The sequence below is a fragment of the Podarcis gaigeae genome (assembly GCF_964106915.1).
Source record: "Podarcis gaigeae genome assembly, chromosome: 3".
NCBI classification, from domain to species: Eukaryota; Metazoa; Chordata; class Lepidosauria; order Squamata; family Lacertidae; genus Podarcis; species Podarcis gaigeae.
In genome coordinates this window covers 113,197,890-113,216,193 of record NC_139680.1, presented here as the reverse complement: position 1 = coordinate 113,216,193, position 18,304 = coordinate 113,197,890, and the positions used below count along the sequence as shown (strand labels likewise).

The window sequence follows — 18,304 nt, the reverse complement described above, 5'->3', positions numbered from 1 at the left end:
AGCATGAATAATCTAGCACACTCATTTAACATTAAACATATATGAAACTTGTTTCCCCAACACCTAACCCTTCCTTTTTATTTTTGGTGGAAAAAAATCATCAAAGGCTATTGTTTAAAAGGCGAGCCAGAAACCTTGAAGTGAATGAGAAAATGCAACAGCCTTTTTCCAAGTGTCAGACAAATTATTTATGTTATTTCTTCTATACATAAGGAATCGAGCTAAATGAACAATGTTTAAGCATGTCAGGGTTTCATCAATTTTGTATGAGCATTCACAAATATCCTGGTGGGGGTAATTGCTTGCAAATACATTTAAACTAATGATATGTTATATCCTTCCTTGATATAAAACTATTAAAAGATACGTTATTGCATTTGACAATGCCACGCGGCTGGGTCAACTCCTAATGACAGATTTCAGCATCTGTAAATTAAGATACACTCGGCTGGAAGCAAATATTTTGTAAAAATAAAAGCTATATACTATGCAAGCTGAATCATTTATCTAAGGCTTCTCCGCCGTTTGTGTAAGAAATGAGCACGTATGGAAAACTGAAATTAGGTACTAGGATGCAGTGAATAGCTTATTAGTTGAGGAGTCGAGAGTCATAGACTTTGCGCCCTCTTCCAGTGATTAAAACACGCACACAAACACTTTCCTAGACCATACCAAAAACATTAAGGGCTGCAGAGGTCAAAGAAAGGGAGGAGAAGACAGTGGGACTTCCTAATCAATCGTAAAGTAGGGTTGCAAGCCAGTGTGGTATAGTGGTTAAGAGCAGTAGACTCGTAATCTGGTGAACCGGGTTCGCTTCCCCACTCCTCCACATGCAGCTGCTGGGTGACCTTGGGCCAGTCACACTTCTCTGACGTCTCTCAGCCTCACTCACCTCACAGAGTGTTTGTTGTGGGGGAGGAAGGGAAAGGAGAATGTTAGCCGCTTTGAGACTCCTTTGGGTAGTGATAAAGCATGATATCAAATCCAAACTCCTCCTCCTCCTCCTCCTCCTCCTCCTCCTCCTCCTCCTCCACCTCCTCCTCTTCTTCAGAAGCAGGTTGCCGGGTTTAGTGAAATTTGTAATTTCATTTCTGTGTTATTCAATTTTTCTCATTCATGTTCATTGCCACTGTTTCTCCTAGCGACACGGGTGGCACTGTGGGTTAAACCACAGAGCCTAGGATTTGCCGATCAGAAGGTCAGTGGTTTGAATCCCCGTGATGGGGTGAGCTCCCGTTGCTTGGTCCCTGCTCCTGCCAACCTAGCAGTTCGAAAGCACGTCAAAAGTGCAAGTAGATAAATAGGTACCTCTCCGACGGGAAGTTAAATGGCGTTTCCATGCGCTGCTCTGGTTTACCAGAAGCGGCTTAGTCATGCTGGCCACATGACCCAGAAGCTGTACGCCGGCTCCCTCGGCCAATAAAGCGAGATGAGCGCCTCAAGTGATTTTCTGCCTGACCAAACGGTTTTGCCTTTGCCCAGCCACTCCCCCCCCCCCACAGGAAACCAGCTCTGTAGCGATATGTTTGAACAAACGACCATCTTCAGAAAACTCAATTGCTTGCTGTTTGCTCCAATGCAGTGCTAAACTGCAGGTTTTCTCAGTGGCAGGGCTGACGGAAGTGTGGACTTAGGAAGTAAGCCCTGTTACACCATTGGAAGCTGGAAAAGATCTATTTATTGAGACGCATTCCCATAGTTGTTTCTGGGGACTCTAAAGAATAATAATAATAATAATAATAATAATAATAATAATAATAATAATAATAATAATAATAATTTATTATTTATACCCTGCCCATCTGGCTGAGTTTCCACAGCCACTCTGGGCGGCTTCCAATAGAATGTTAAAAACAATACAGCATTAAATATTAAAAACTTCCCTAAACAGGGCTGCCTTCAGATGTCTTTTAAAGATAAGATAGCTACTTATTTCTTTCACATCTGAAGGGAGGGCGTTCCACAGGGCGGGTGCCACTACCGAGAAGGCCCTCTGTCTGGTTCCCTGTAACCTCACTTCTCGCAATGAGAGAACTGCCAGAAGGCCCTCGACGCTGGATTGCAGTGTCCGGGCAGAACGATGGGGGTGGAGACGCTCCTTCAGGTATACAGGACTGAGGCTCTAAAGGTCAGCACCAACACTTTGAATTGTGGTCGGAAATGTACTGGGAGCCAATGCAGATCTCTCAGGACCGGTGTTATGTGGCCACTCCCAGTCCTTATGATGTCATTTCAGGACTTTACAGTATCTCCATAATTACATGAAGTCCCACAATTCCACATGAGTGGAAGGGTCTTGCTGAGAAGCTGCCATGTGGATTTCAAACAGATGTTCTTTATGTACAATGGGCAAAAAAATGGAGGGACTCAACATTATCATCCACATCTCTCCTAAAGTATCTGTTGTTTGTGCTTCAGTGTTCTGTCTTCATTGTTCTTACTGGGACAACGGTAACCGCCAGAGGTGCCCAGCTTCTGCAGAGGATCGGGGGTCCCCGACACTGTGTTGAGTGGCATCCTCTGAATATTGAGGGAACCTGGTACCCTCAAAAAATATTTGGAGGGCTGAAACTGCCTTGCCCCCTAGGAGTTGTCACCCCTAGTAACCACCCTGCCCCCCAAGTCTTCCACCAGAGCAATGCTGCTGCTGCTGTTGTTGTTTAGTCATTTAGTCGTGTCCAACTCTTCATGAGCCCATGGACCAGAGCACGCCAGGCACTCCTGCCTTCCACCGCCTCCCGCAGTTTGGTCAAACTCATGCTGGCAGCTTCGAGAACACTGTCCAACCATCTTGTCCTCTGTCGTCCCCTTCTCCTTGTGCCGTCCATCTTTCCCAACATCAGGGTCTTTTCCAGGGAGTCTTCTCTTCTCATGAGGTGGCCAAAGTATTGGAGCCTCAGCTTCACGATCTGTCCTTCCAGTGAGCACACAGGGCTGATTTCCTTCAGAATGGAGAGGTTTGATCTTCTTGCAGTCCATGGGACTCTCAAGAGTCTCCTCCAGCACCATAATTTAAAAGCATCAATTCTTTGGCGATCAGCCTTCTTGATGGTCCAGCTCTCACTTCCATACATCACTACTGGGAAAACCATAGCTTTAACTATACGGACAGAGACATCACCTTGCCAAGAGAGCGATGCTACATGATTCCATAGAGTCACTCCCAGGAACTTTAGGAAATAAAAAATGGATGAAACGGATGTGATTCAGGCGGGCTCTTCTTATGGCTTTGCAGTCTCAAACTTTGTTCATTGGCTTTCAGTTTGCAAAGGGGGGTATTCTGTCTGTTGTGTATACAGTGGTCTGTGTTTGCCTGAGCTTGAGTCTGGACTAGGATCCCGAGTCCTGTGCTCTGATTCGATACACGATATCCAATCTAGTATCACTGTCAAGGTTTGGGCTACTGGCATTGGCTCCTTTGCATCCCTATCAACTCCCTGAGTTTCCTGATAGAGAACAAAATAGGACTATACAACCTCTAGAATCTGAGGCCATCTTTAAGTATATTTCTGCACACCTGTGATGGCAAAATCTGAGGAGCCAAGAGAAGAAGCAGATCTTCTAGGTTATTTTGTGTTGGCAAGGAAGGAAAAGAATATGGAGGAAAAGCCAGTGGAGAGAAAAAAATCGCCTCCTGGTTTTCCTCGACGATAACTTCTTCCTCTCTCTCTCTCTCTCTCTCTCTCTCTCTCTCTCTCTCTCTCTCTCTGTCTTTTCCACCTGCCCAATTGGTTATGCAACCAGACAGTTTACATATGTGATCCTTCGTATTTAGAAAATTAATAGTGTTTTCTGGCTCCAAATCACAGCTTGTGGCGCTCTGCAGGCGATGGAAAACTTGGCCAGCGTTAGCGGCAAACAGCCATTAGAAAATTAACCCTTGGTGGCAGCGGAGCCAAAGGTAGCCAAGCGAGGGCCTTGGGAAGCAGCAGCCTGTAGCTTTCAGGTGCACCTACATATGTTAGGCAGTGTGACGGCAGAGCCGGGCCGCCCCCTCGAGAGGCCCTACCAGGCATGTTTGTACTTGGATCCTGCGGAGAGGGCACGACCATATCGCTTGGCAGTCAAAGCGACCAATATGCCAGCGTTTTCATTAGAGCCGTCGAGAAACGTGGAGGAGTAATTATGAAGCAAAACAGTTCAGGTCTCAAACTCTACCTGATTACGATGCACACAAAGCTGCTCATTTGGTTGGGGTTTAGTTGGGTGGTTTTCGCATTTTAATATTTAAAAAAAGCATGCCATTTCTCATGACTGCTGCAAGGAAGCTTGCCCATCGGTTACTCGAAACCCACCGTTCTGCCTCTTTCTCAGGGCACCTCGGAATCATGGACTCATAGAACTGTAGAGTAAAAATTAGGGTTGCCATGTTTTGAAGAGCAAAAGGAGGAAACATTTGCTGACTCCTACTTTTAACTTTGATGCTTTTGAAATATGGTGCTGGAGGAGACTCTTGAGAGTCCCATGGACTGCAAGAAGATCAAACCTATCCATTCGGAAGGAAATCAGCCCTGAGTGCTCACTGGAAGGACAGATCGTGAAGCTGAGGCTCCAATACTTTGGCCACCTCATGAGAAGAAACTCCCTGGAAAAGACCCTGATGTTGGGAAAGATGGACGGCACAAGGAGAAGGGGACGACAGAGGATGAGATGGTTGGATAGTGTTCTCGAAGCTACCAGCATGAGTTTGACCAAACTGCGGGAGGCAGTGGAAGACAGGAGTGCCTGGTGTGCTCTGGTCCATGGGGTCACTGTTATGTATTGAAGTTCTCAGCCTGGCCACCAGGAGTATTGTGTATATAGTTTTCACTCAGGTCCATGTCAGTTTCTTTAGGTGGGAAACCCTGGGTTGTTGTTGCTACAATGTTGTAGCACTGTGGTCTAAACCACTGAGCCTAGGGCTTGCCGATTGGAAGGTCAGCGGTTTGAATCCCTGTGACAGGTTGAGCTCCCATTGCTAAGTCCCAGCTTCTGCCATCCTAGCAGTTTGAAAGCACATCAAAGTGCAAGTAGATAAATAGGTATCGCTTCAGCAGGAAGGTAAACAACATTTCTGTGAGCTGCTCTGGTTTTACAGTAATACAGTAATAGTGAGCTAGATGGACCAATGTCCTGACTGATGTATTGATATGGCAGCTTCCCATGTTCTCATGCTCCTTCCCATTCTGGCTGCAATGAAGCCAGTTTTCCTGTCTAGGCAGTTTACTGCAGCGTTTACCCACACCGATGCTGTTAACTGCTTAAACAATTACACATCACATTCTGTACAACGGCATTACATGAAGGCAAACAAGCCACGCAGCTCCTGGAATAAACTGTCACAGTACCCCATTATCGGGCAATAAATTATCACACGATAGCAGCTATTTTTAAACTGGTGTTTCTCCTGCAAGGTGCCTGCTTTATGCTTCCTGTTTCGCCGTGCGAGGTTTGGCTGCAGCTTCCCTCCTCTGCTCGGTCCCAGCGTTGTTGTGATTGTTTGCACAGCCGTTTAAATCCACAAAGTGCTTGGGAATGTGTGGTGAGTTTGGCTGCGCAAACAGTTTGCCGCACTTCTCTTCCCACAGTGACCGGCAAGGAGGGCGAGAGGTGGCAAATTCCCTGAGTCTCTTCAGCTGGCGGCAGAAGCGATGGATCATTTCCATGGGTTATTTCCCACTTCCGAAGAGGGAACTGCAAACACCTAGGAAGAATGCATGCAAGGGTTTGTGGGTCTAACAAGCATCTCTTGACCATAGCTGTCAGCTTACAGATTTGAAAATAAGGGACCAGCAGCCTCGAAAATAAGGGATCAGCAGCCAAAATAAGGGATTTTCTGGGCACAGGTATGTTCAACTTCTGAGCCCCTCTGAGCCAAAGGCAGAGAGCCCAGCCAGCAGCCAAATGAAGCTTCATCAATAAGGGACATGGCGCTGGGATAAGGGACTGTCCCGCCAAATAAGGGACGCTTGACAGCTATGCTCTTGACCCAGTCTGAGGCTGCATCCACACAGCAGCTTGTTCCATTTCCCTGACACTTCCCTAACAGTTAATTTCCGCATTATCTTTGAACTTTCACTGGGTGCAAAAGCCACTTCCATAAAAATGATGGAATAGAATATAGCATGGATCTGTTTAGTGCCCATTTCCTTGTTATTTGATTCCAGAAATAAACTCCTGCCTACCCCTGACACAGTATGTGCAGGAGCGGAGGAAGGGGGCCATGGGGGCAGTCACCCGGGTGACAAAATGCTGGGTGGCCTTCAGGTAATGCGGGGCCTTCAGCACGCGTGAGCCACATATCACGGCCTCGTACCCTCATGGTGGCAGCTTCGAGAACACTGTCCAACCATCTCGTCCTCTGCCGTCCCCTTCTCCTTGTGCCCTCCATCTTTCCCAACATCAGGGTCTTTTCCAGGGAGTCTTCTCTTCTCATGAGGTCGCCAAAGTATTGGAGCCTCAGCTTCACGATCTGTCTTTCCTGTTTTCTTTTTACTAATGTGCAATGGAATTGCACATTCTAACTGTGGCAGACCTTTAGCCTGGTAGACTCATGAGTCCATCATTAGCAGTTCCCCCTTTGACCTTATTTTGGAAACAGTGTCATTTGTGTCTGTTGCACTTACCAATCCCCCCCCCCCTTCGAATTTGGAAGAAGGATTTCTTGGTTTTGGAGTTGACGGTTGCAAGCTGCCATGAGCAATTCAGCTTTTGAGCAAGGGATGTGGGAGAGGAAACTATTCCAAATAAAAACCTTCCCATAAATAAATTCTAAGTATATAGAGTGGAACCTCGGTTCTCGGACATCTCCGTTGACGAACATTTCGGAACCCGAAAGCCGAAAACACAAATGCTTCTGTTTTCGAACGCGCCTCAGAAGTTGAACGGCTTCTGCTGAGTATTTTTCAATTTTCTCAAGTGAATTTTCTGACAGCCCTTTGCACCTCAGGTTTCAAACATTTCAAAACTTGGAGGGTCTTCCAGAATGGATAATAATAATAGTGAGACTTTGAGAAATAAGACTAAGAGCACATATTGATATAGGAATGGATTAGATAAAATGTAACGAAATATACAATAAGAGTACATTCATTTGTAAAAAAGGAGTATACCACGGGATAGACAGGAAGTCTAGTGTGCTGGTATGTATATGATTTGCGAGGGATTTGTTTTAGTTTTTTTCTGTGTTCTTTCTTTTTTTGTTGTTGTTTCATTTTCTTTCTAGGAATATAAAATTTGTATATAATTTTTGTATACATGTTGGAAATTATATTATAGTAAGTCCTGTAATGTAATATGACAACGTTTACCGATGGAATATAAGAATGTTAACAAGTGAATAAAATGCAAATACAAAAAAGGGGGGGGGAAAACAAAAGTGATGCTGCATAAATCTAACAGGACCCAGTACAGAGTCTAAAGCTACAATTACAGAATCGTGGAACTGGGGGCCACACCAAGGCCATCTAGCCCAACCCCCTGCAATGCAGGGATCACAATTGAAGAGTCCCTGATAGATGCCCCCCCCAACGTGCTCTGATTCAGGACCCTTTGCCTATTGCTTCATTACATAGGCCAGAATTTTGCTTCCTGTCATATTCAAGATTTTTCTACTTGCATTATTGTATATAAAACAGAGACTTTTCCATATTGTCCTCTAAATGGAGAAATTGATTGTTGGTCTTGTGGAGAAGTTAGCATGCTTGTCTTCGGGGTAAATGACGTAAGAGGAATATTCATAGGAAACTGCTTTGGACAGAGTCAGACATTGACCCATCCACTTCAGCATCGTCTCAACTGACCGGGTTTCAGACAGGGGACATTCTCTGCCCCAGCTGGAGATGCAATCCAGGATTATCTATGAGGATGATGATAATGCAAAGCAGATTGTCTAATCCTGTGCTATGGACACCCCTAGACTTGGGAGTCTTCTACAGCATTTCAAGGGATGTTGGGATTGTCTCCCTTTGGAAATGGGGCTGAATGAAGAATGATCCAATATAGAAACATGAACTCCAAAAGAGAAGATTCACCTGCAGACGGAACAGCAGGTGCTTCAAAGTTTTTAAAAACCATTGGGGGGGGGCAAGTTGGGCCCAGGGTCAAGGTGGATGGGTTGCCATGGTAACAATGGCCTGCCCTCCTTTGTGACATCTTCTGCTTCTCCCTTAAAAGCCACCAACTACAGGTGTCCATTGTGGGTTAGTGAGGAGAGACAGAGAGAGGTGTGTAGGTGTGGTTGTTGGTAAGAGACAAAGCAGAGGATTTGGATTTTCTTCTGATTTTGACTCCTTAAAGAGCAGCAACCATGCGGTCAGTTCCAGACCTTCAGGAAGAAGGAAGGTTCAGCGAATTTGTCCTTCGCGGAACAGAGTGGCTCAGGCGACTGAGAAGCTTAATGCAGCTCAAAAAGAACAATAACGTGGCCCCGCTCCAGCACAAGGAGCAGCCTCCTGCGGCACCAGTTGTGACAAAGCTCTTTAAGAGTTTTCCAGAGCTTGAGAAGGCAATAACCCGACATCGGGTCTGTATTAGGCCAGCACCTGAAGAAGAGGACATAATTGTAGCAGATCTGGAATGAGCGTCCGGTGTGACGGGTCAAGGGAAGGCACTCCGCTTTGGAAGAGTTAAAAGGGACTAAGGGAAGAACGAGGGCAATGAGATCAAGGTAACCCTCCAGCCTCTTCTGAGCTGCAGAGGCTCACAGCAGAGAGGCGGAAGGAACTAAGTTCCCGCAGGAGGAATGCTCACCTCCAGGCCAGGAGAGGCGAGTCACCAGAGGATCGGGGCCACCCTATGCCTCGGGGCAGATAAAAGCTGGCTAGCCCCAGTCCCAAGTTGCGGGAGCAACATTGTTGGTTGCTAGTTCCTGCCTGAACCCTGTCCTGCTTTCCTGCCTGAGCTCCTGACCCGCCCTGGTTCCCTACTTGCAAGCCTGTTCCTGACTTCACCCGGCTCCCTGCCCTGCGCCCAGCTTCAGCTTCTACGGACGTTGCACCATTGACCACGAACCGGACTTGGACCTCGCCTCTCGGGTAACCCATGGGACCAGCACAACGAGGAAGGAGGATGAAAGGATTGAAGAGAGGTGAAAATGGCGGGGACAAAAGGCTGACTGCTGACTCACCCTTACCGTGCCAGGAAGAAACCAGAAGGAATGGGAAAAAATTAGGCCTTTTGAGGATGATGTCTATTTCTTTTTGTGTATCTTGTTGGTGCGTAAGCATAAATAAAGCAAAAACAATATGTTTGTGGTAGCTGGGGTTGTTGGTTTTTGTTTTATTATGTTTTTTGTATTCTCATTTTATATTGTTACGTTGTGAACTGCCCTGTGATCTTTGGATGAAGGACAGTATAGAAATTTAATAATGAATGAATGAATGAATGAATGAATGAATAATAATAATAATAATAATAATAATAATAATAATAATAATAATATATTATGTATACCCTGCCCATCTGGCTGGGTTTCCCTAGCCACTTTGGGCGGCTTCCAACAAAATATTAAAATACAGTGGTCTGTTGCACATTAAAAGCTTCCCTAAACATTTGATTACATTTGAAAACCGAGGTTCCACAATGTGTGTGTGTGTGTGTACACATACAGAACATGTAGAAAATCCACCAGTTCTACATTTATGTCATAGGGTAGTAGCTACTGAAATCGTTGTGGTTGTGGAATGCCTTCCGCTTGCACAACAGAACCTCTGCTCCTGATCCTCTCCACTCTGTATCCCTGACTCCCCCAAATCTTCTATGCTGGTTCTCCTAATTCTGTCTTGAGGATTTGTCAAGGGGTAGGTGAGAGGGGGAAAGTTTCATTCTGCAATCAGAAGTTATACCAAGAAGAGAAATATGAATTTTGCTGCATGCAATCCATAGAAAATGCATATTGCCTGAAGAAAGCAACCCAAAACATTCTTGGCCAACCAAACAACAACAACAACAACAATTTATTATTTGTACCCCGCCCATCTGGCTGAGTTTCCCCAGCCACTCTGGGTGGTTTCCCACAAAGATTAAAAACACATTAAAATGTCACACATTAAAAACTTCCCTGAACAGGGCTGCCTTCAGATGTCTTCTAAATGTCAGGTAGTTGTTTATCTCTTTGACATCTGATGGGAGGGCGTTCCATAGGGCAGATGCCACTACCGAGAAGGCCCTCTACCTGGTTCCTTGTAGCTTTGCTTCTCACAGTGAGGGAACCACCAGAAGGCCCTCGGTGCTGGACCTCAGTGTCCGGGCAGAACAATGGGGCTGGAGATGCTCCTTCAGGTAGTCTCACATGTATTCATTCTACCATCAGCGAGGCCAAGAGGAGGGTCTTGTCGTCTGAGCAGCCCAGGACTTCCATACACACCATACACACCCAGAGGAGGTCACCGGTTCTACTAATGCAGCAGTTTGGCTTCACCCCTGGGGGCACACTCCATTGTCTTTAGAGACAGGTGGATACCAATATGTAAAGCTGCTGTTGTTGTTGATGTTTTAAAAAAACCAGAACAATAAAATAAAAATAGCCTCATTATACAAGGGAATCACACCTGTTTAGTTCAGCCTCTGCAAATTTCTTTGCGGTGTGCCGTTCAACGAACGCATTTCTTCCTGCAAATACTCTCTTTCTCTCCCCCACTTACTCCAGTAACAAATTCAATAATAAAAATAAAAAGGGGTAAATAAAAGCTGAGTCTTAATTACTCCTTTTTGGTTCTCTCTCTCTCTCTCTCTCTCTCTCTCTCTCTCTCACTCTCTCTCTCTCTCTCTCTCTCTCTCACACACACACACACACACTGTACTGAAATGAAGACTAGGGTAATTATAGGTGAAACATTTTCAATTAGCCTTTGTTAATGCTATTAATGCGATTAATAATGTATAGTTAAAAAAAAAGTCAATGCATTTATCTAAATAATTTTTATGATACCCATTCAAGTGGCAAGGCATGAGCAATTTGAAAACGCGGGCTGGAAATTGTGACTTGGGTCAGGCAAGGAGATGGAAGAGAGGGGGATGAGCTTGGAGCTCCAGGAAGAAGGCCCTCTCCTCTTAAAATATCATCAACTTTTCTATTTCCAATGTAGCAAAAAAAGTGTGGCACCATCTATGCAAAAGGGGGAAGATTTGTTTGTTTGTTTGTAGCCCACATTTTCCTCTGAAAGGCTTTACAGATAAAAATAAGAGCAGTTAAAAACATAGAAAAAAATCCAATCATTAAAAAATGATTAAATATTGTTAAAAATTATAGTATGGGAAACAGCCCTACTAGAAAAATTAACCAATAAACTGAAACAGACACGGGGACAAACAGAAGAAGATGCCTTTATGGCTCCCCTTTATCACATACACAGCCCAATAAGACAATGACAATAATCCACTAACAACATACAAATCAATATGGCTAACCTGACCCAAAACACACCCCCACCCCACTCACACACAAAAACAAAGATCACCACAACCAATCACAAACAAACAACCACACCCTAGACCAGTGTTTCCCAACCTTTGGTCTCTAGCTGTTTTTGGACTACACATCCCATCATCCCTGACCACTGGTCTTGCTCGCTAAGTATGATGGGAGTTGTAGTCCAAAAACAGCTGGAGACCCAAGGTTGGGAAACACTGCCCTAGACCAACCCCAACCTCTCTCACCAAAGGAACCCAAGTGAACAGCACAAGCAACGCTGACACCAAACCCTACATACATTAAGCAAAACACCCCCACCCACCCTCCCACCCTCCTCTCCTAATGTCTCAACAAATGAAACGGATTTGTAAAAATGTTACATGGAAAAAATATGGGAGACATTACACTTACTTCTGTAAAACAAGAAAATATTTAATAATTTTTTTTTTTAAAAATAAACTATATCTACACACACACACACAATCTATTAAAACCAAACAAAATAATTACACCAGTCTTTTCATTAAAAGCAGTCAGTTCCCAAAAGTCTGTTGGAACAAGAAAATATTTACCTGCCAGTAAAGGTAAAAGATAAAGGGTTCCTGGACGTTTAAGTCCAGTCGAATTTGACTATGGGGTGCGGCCGAAGGAGCCGTTGTTTGTCCACAGACAGCTTTTTGGGTCGGGTGGCCAGCATGATGAAACCGCTTCTGGTGCAACGGGACACCGTGACGGAAGCCAGAGTGCATGGAAATACTTTTTACCTTCCAGCCACAGCAGTACCTATTTATCTACTTGCAGCGGTATGCTTTCGAACTGCTAGGCTGGCAGGAGCTGGAAGAAAGCAACAGGAGCTCACCCCATGGCGGGGATTCGGAATGCTGAGCTTATGATCAGCAAGCCCAAGATGCTCAGTGGTTCAGGCCACAATGGCACCCACGTCCAGTGGAAGGACAGCAAGGAGGGAGCCAGTCTGGCTTCTCTAGGGAGTTTAAAAGTCTAGGAGCAGCCACTGAGAAGGTTATCAGCCAGAAGCGTCCTGCAGCCAATCGGAAACTGTGCCCTGGTTTCCAAATTATTTGGACTTCCGGAACAGATTCCTTTTGGCTTCCAAGGTACCACTGTACCTGCAGGCAGAAGTTCTCAGGTTCAATCTCTGGCACCTCCAGAAAGAGTTCAGAAGCACCTTTGCCTGGAACCCTGAATGGCCACTGCTGCCAGTCAGTGTCAAACAACATTAGGCTCCCTCTACAGTTCCCTGCTAGGGACGCGGGTGGCGCTGTGGGTTAAACCACAGAGCCTAGGACTTGCCGATCAGAAGGCCGGTGGTTCGAATCCCTGTGATGGGGTGAGCTCCCGTTGCTTGGTCCCTGCTCCTGCCAATGTAGCAGTTCGAAAGCATGTCAAAGTGTAAGTAGATAAATAGGTACCGCTCTGGCAGGAAGGTAAACGGTGTTTTCGTGTGCTACTTTGGTTCGCCACAAGCGGCTTAGTCATGCTGGCCACATGACCCGGAAGCTGTACGCCGGCTCCCTTGGCCAATAAAGCAAGATGAGCGCCACAACCCCAGAGTCGGCCACGACTGGACCTAATGGTCAGGGGTCCCTTTACCTTTACCTTTACAGTTCCCTGCATGTGCTACTTTCTGGTACAAACCCATAATGCGTGATGCAGCTGCCCTTAGACGAGCATAAACTGGCCCCCGGTCACACATTTCAGGGTAAAAACCTTTCTTTCTCTCTCTCTCTTTAAGGACGTATAGCACAACAAAGCCTTTTTCGTGGATGCAATTAATTGTCCTGGCAAGATGTTCCTTCCAAAAAGAAAAGGAAAGGAAACCAAGTTGTTGTTGTTGCTTTTATATTGCTTTGAGCATACAAACACCCCTCCCGCCGCCAGAGATCTTCCAGACTAGGAGTAAACTAAAATAAAACATTTCACGAAAATAATATCCTTTGTTATTCTCCCTCTGTCAAAGGACCCCATGTTGTTCATCTTAAGCAGCCGAGAAACAAACACGATTATTCCTTTCGATGAAGTTTAAGTGGGAAAGAGAAGGCTGGGTCCCTCTAACAATGTTGAATTTTCGCTTTCAAGTTTAGATTTCTATCTTCCTCTACACTCAGGTGACGCTAGTAGGATTTAGAGAAAGGACTGGCTTGTGTGTTTTTGTGTGTTTTGAATCCATTTTCATTAGGAAAAGGGAGAATCATCACAACGGAATGATGATGGTCCTTCGGATCATTAATATGCCCGGGAGTGTTTTCGCGGTGCTCTGCGTGGGAATTTCACCCTGAAAACTTTTCCCAGCGGCCTTTCCTCCTGCATCTGCTGCCCTGTCCTCACGGCGCAAACCGAGGGCTCCCACTGTGCTTCATTCTCAGTCAAATTAGTGGAGTGTGAATAGGTTACCCGAATGGCAACACAGCTTCTGACTTGCCAAATCTGACCTGGTTTTGGATTGGAGGCACGGAGGGTGTGGGGGACAGGAGAATTCACAAAGGGCAACTCAGAAATATCCCCAAACAGCCAGGCACAGACTGAAAAGGTACAAACTGGCGAGACAAGTGAGGCGCAGGGCTTGTGTGGCTGCAATCACAGGTCTAGCTTTCACTAGGGTGGTAAACTTGTGTCTTCGTGCAGAACTGGGAGCTAACCCAACTGAACGTCAATCAGCCTCAGACAGCTCTCACTTGCCTGCCTTCTTCTCTCCAGTGGGTGGCGCTGCTCAGGGGGTATTTCTTAATCTCAGGGTAATGGGTTGAAAACGTTTCTTGCATTGCAGGGGGCTGGGCTAGGACTAGGTGACCCTTGTGGTTCTTGTCAGCTTTACAACTCTTTGATTCTATCCTTCTTATTCTCATTGTTGCCCCTTTTATTCCCCAGCAGGGGAGAGAACGGGAAGGAAAGTTTCAAACCAAGCCATGTGCCACGCACTCTGGCGCCACCTACTGTTGACCTCCCTGCCTTCCACCCTAACAGGCTCAATAGTCCCCGACCATCACTGCTGAAGGATCCTCCATCATAGCTGTCAACTTTTCTGTTTGCTGCTCTGATTCGCCAGCAGCTTAGTCATGCTGGCCACATGACCTGGAAGCTGTAGGCCGGCTCCTTTGGCCAATAAAGTGAGATGAGCGCCGCAACCCCAGAGTCGGTCACGACTGGACCTAATGGTCAGGGGTCCCTTTACCTTTAATTAATTTGGAATCACAGTTTACGATCTTGTTATGCACCCTCTTATAACTGCACTGAAGCAGAGTTCAATGCTCTCTGGCACACTTAGCACAATGGCTTATCCAGACCTGTTTATCTTGCCTGGGGCGGGGAATTGTTTTGCTGTAGCGCTGTAAAAGGAGATGTCCTTCCTTGTGTTTTTATACGGTTGCCATGTTCTGAATTTTTAAAAAAGATGCTCCTCCCCTTTTTCCTGTAAAGGGGTGTCCCTGAACAAGGGACAACTGGGGAGGCAGCAACAGAAGAGAGGAGAGAGAGGAGCTAGTGAAAAAAGAGGAGGGGGGGACAATAGAGAGAGTCCATATTAGAGAGAGTTGTCCCAGCTACGAGATAAAAGCTACATTACATGAAATTAATGGAAGCTGTCTGAGACATACATGAATCACTGTTTCAACACTGAGAAACCAGCACAAAAGAATAGAGAAATCTGAGCACTAACTATATCTTCAAAGGTCTCCTATTTACCCAGCTATCCTGGGTACAGAGACAAGGAAAGGGGGGAATATATAAAAAAAGAGTGGGGGGGGGAGAGAGAGACTGCTGTGATTGAATGAATGAGACCATATGAGCGATATTGGTGCCGTATGCATTCTATTTAGCTGATATCAAACACAGTTTAATGAAAGTTAAATAGTTTCTGAGGAGTGCATGAGCTGGAACGGATTAGATTCCACAGAGGGGTCTGTCAGCACATTGTTGCTCAAACATATTCCCTGCTCAGAGCCTGCCACAATTCCAGCACTCCATTAGCAATACACAAAAGGCTTATGCAGATAGCAGGCAGAAGCATGCACCGCCATGTTGGGGAGAAAATAATGAAATAAAAAAAAGAAAGGCGAGGGTGACGCAGGATGGAAGCGCCTTCCCCCCCTCCTTCCTTTTTTTTGTTCGACGTGCTCATCTGAAACGAGATCTCTGTCATTCAAAAGGCGATAAGGGAAGAGGGCGAGGGAGACAGGAAGGGGGACAAACGGGGCTAATGTATCATATTTAATATTAGTTATTCATTGCAAGCAAGTAGGCAGAGCTATCGTCACTTATATTAATTGCCTAGCACCTAGTTTTTATTTTAGTGCATAATAGCCATCGCTCTCATTGGTCTCCAACCTCTGTGTACCCAGAAGCTCCCTTTAATCCCAGCCTGTGATATGGGCCCAAGTTTGAATCTCTTTCTGTGTGAGAAAGACACACACACACACACACACACACACACAGAGTGTGCCAGATTTACGTATAAACTAAACAAGCTACAGTGGTACCTTGGGTTAAGTACTTAATTCGTTCCGGAGGTCCGTACTTAACCTGAAACTGTTCTTAACCTGAAGCACCACTTTAGCTAATGGGGCCTCCTGCTGCTGCTGCACCGCCGGAGCACAATTTCTGTTCTCATCCTGAAGCAAAGTTCTTAACCCGAGGTACTATTTCTGGGTTAGCAGAGTCTGTAACCTGAAGCGTATGTAACCTGAAGCATATGTAACCTGAGGTACCACTGTATAGCTTAGGGCCACACTCTCTTGGGGGCCCCCACGAAATATAATTCTTCTTAATTGTATCTTATCTTGATTCTCATTTCATTCCCCCTCCCCCCCCCCGGGGGTGCTGTGGAGGAATTTGAGGTCAAGTATCAGTTTTCATACACAGAAAAACAACACTTCTCAAAATTTTTAGGTGAATAATTTCTCTTTGAATGACTTTTGCTTATTAGCATTTCGTATGACCACTTTCGGGATCCGGTCCCCTTCCTCAAACAAGATCTCGCCACCCCTTCTTAACACCTCAGCATTATATTGCTATTAATTATAATTGTTAATATTTTGTTTTCCTGTTTGTATGTGTATGTGTCTGTTTTAGAAAGTGGCTGGCTACGGTTACAGCTATTCCTAGGTTTTTGATTTAATCTGACAGAACTAAGCTCCCACCATGAAATCTGTACTTCCACTGGATAATAGAAGTTGCCATACTGGAACAAAGGAGTTACTCCATTTAGGTCAGGGTTTGGTTTCTGGTGGAGAGCTCTGTCTAGATGTACACAAAGAAGCCCTGCAACAAAAATGTTGCAGCGTGGAGCACTCCCAATCCAGATTTCCAGCCACTTCATACCTCAGATGTAATTTGAGTCATTTTTGCAGTTGATACAAAGGGGGTAAACAACCTCAAATCTTGGGGGGAAAGTGATCATTTTTGGTGAGCTCAATTTTAGATTGGTGTTCTATGTAGTCCACCTGTTTTTGAAGTGTTTGAAAAAAAGTATTGCATTTTAGGAGAGGGGAGAAGTATTATGGGCTGTATCCAACAGTCAACCCAGAACTGACTAGCTGTTCCCTCTGCTTATTAGCTGACATGGGAGGCACACAGAGTGTAAAAGTCTGCTATATTCTTATTCTTATTATCTAAATTTATTAGTCACTTTTTTGCCACAGCAACTCAAAGTGGCTTGTGATATTATAAGCAAAAACCACCATTAAAAATTCTAAAAAACCCCACAGTTCTGTCAATGCCCCCCTCTACATTAAAACATCCCCTCCATGCAAATATGCCATAGATAGTTAAAAGCCAAAGGCTTGACAAAAGAGAAGGTTTTTTTGCCTCACGACTAAATATATGTAACAATGGTGTCAGAAGAGCCTCCCTTCCACAAGTAGGGAGCCACCACTGAAAAGGCCCTATTTTGTGTTGTCACCCTCCAGACCTCTTGTGGAGGAGGTACATGAAGAAGGGCCTCAGATGATGTTCCCAGGGTATGGGTCGGTTCACATCAGGAGGGATGATTCTTGAGTTTGCGTTTTGAGAAGTTTGTCCTTAGCAGCACCCATTAGTTGGAGGGGGAGAAGAGAGAAGAAAAGAAGGAGCAAGAAGATGAATAAAGCCCTCCTTGAGAATTACTAGAATCTCCTGTGTCTGGATGAAAGGGTGGACACAAAATAAATGAGGCTCCCATTTGAGACACCCCACCTCACCTTGGAAGCTTTCCTAAATTACATCCACCTTTTCCATCCTTTTAAAAACTCCACTTTATATCCTATGTTTAAAAGCCTGTTGGTTTCTTGTTAGGGAGAAGAGATATGGACTCCAGCAATTCAGTCAAAGAGGTAAAGGGACAAATGAGAAAATTTCCCCAGTTTCTAGTCTGCTTTGAATCCTCCGCTATTAATTTTTAACCAGGCTGAGGATTAGAATTTCCTTAGACATTGTGTGTGTGTGAGAGAGAGAGAAAGTGGTCCAAAACGGAGCAAGCTGAAGATCCATTTAAGGTTGCCTGTCAGATCCCCTAAGGTAATTGGCTCCATATCTGCATCCCTTTCCCCCCGAAATGAAGATAATTTTATTAAGTGCTGCAGGAGGTGTTTCGCTCATGTCACCAACTGCCTATTAGAGGCAGGGAACGGGGCTTCACCATATTATTTCCAAGTGTTCTCGTGACATTATGTCATCATCGTCAATGGTTACATCATGTCAAAGGTTGTATCGTTTCATGCATTGAAGCCTATTTGACTTTTTTTTTCCTTTTTTTGCTCTTTTTTTTCTTAAAAGGCAGGGCCAAGATGTCCTTTTCAGGGCAAGAAACGAGGGGGAGAGGAAGACGAAGAAATGACAAATACGTCTTGCCTGAAATAGCTTTGTCTTTCAACAATTTAGATGGAAAGCTGAATGAGCCTTTGCCCTGCGGGGGGCAGGAGA

The 18,304-nt window shown here is 45.1% G+C and overlaps 1 long non-coding RNA gene across 1 annotated transcript; it reads right to left on the bottom strand.

Moving 5' to 3' along the window:
• Positions 1-5,406: 5,406 nt before the first annotated feature.
• Positions 5,407-9,226, bottom strand: LOC310842161. Its single transcript, XR_014562948.1, has 3 exons — positions 8,985-9,226; positions 8,013-8,943; positions 5,407-5,683 (listed from the first exon to the last, which is right to left on the bottom strand). It is a non-coding gene; the product is annotated as an uncharacterized lncRNA (long non-coding RNA).
• Positions 9,227-18,304: the final 9,078 nt, after the last annotated feature.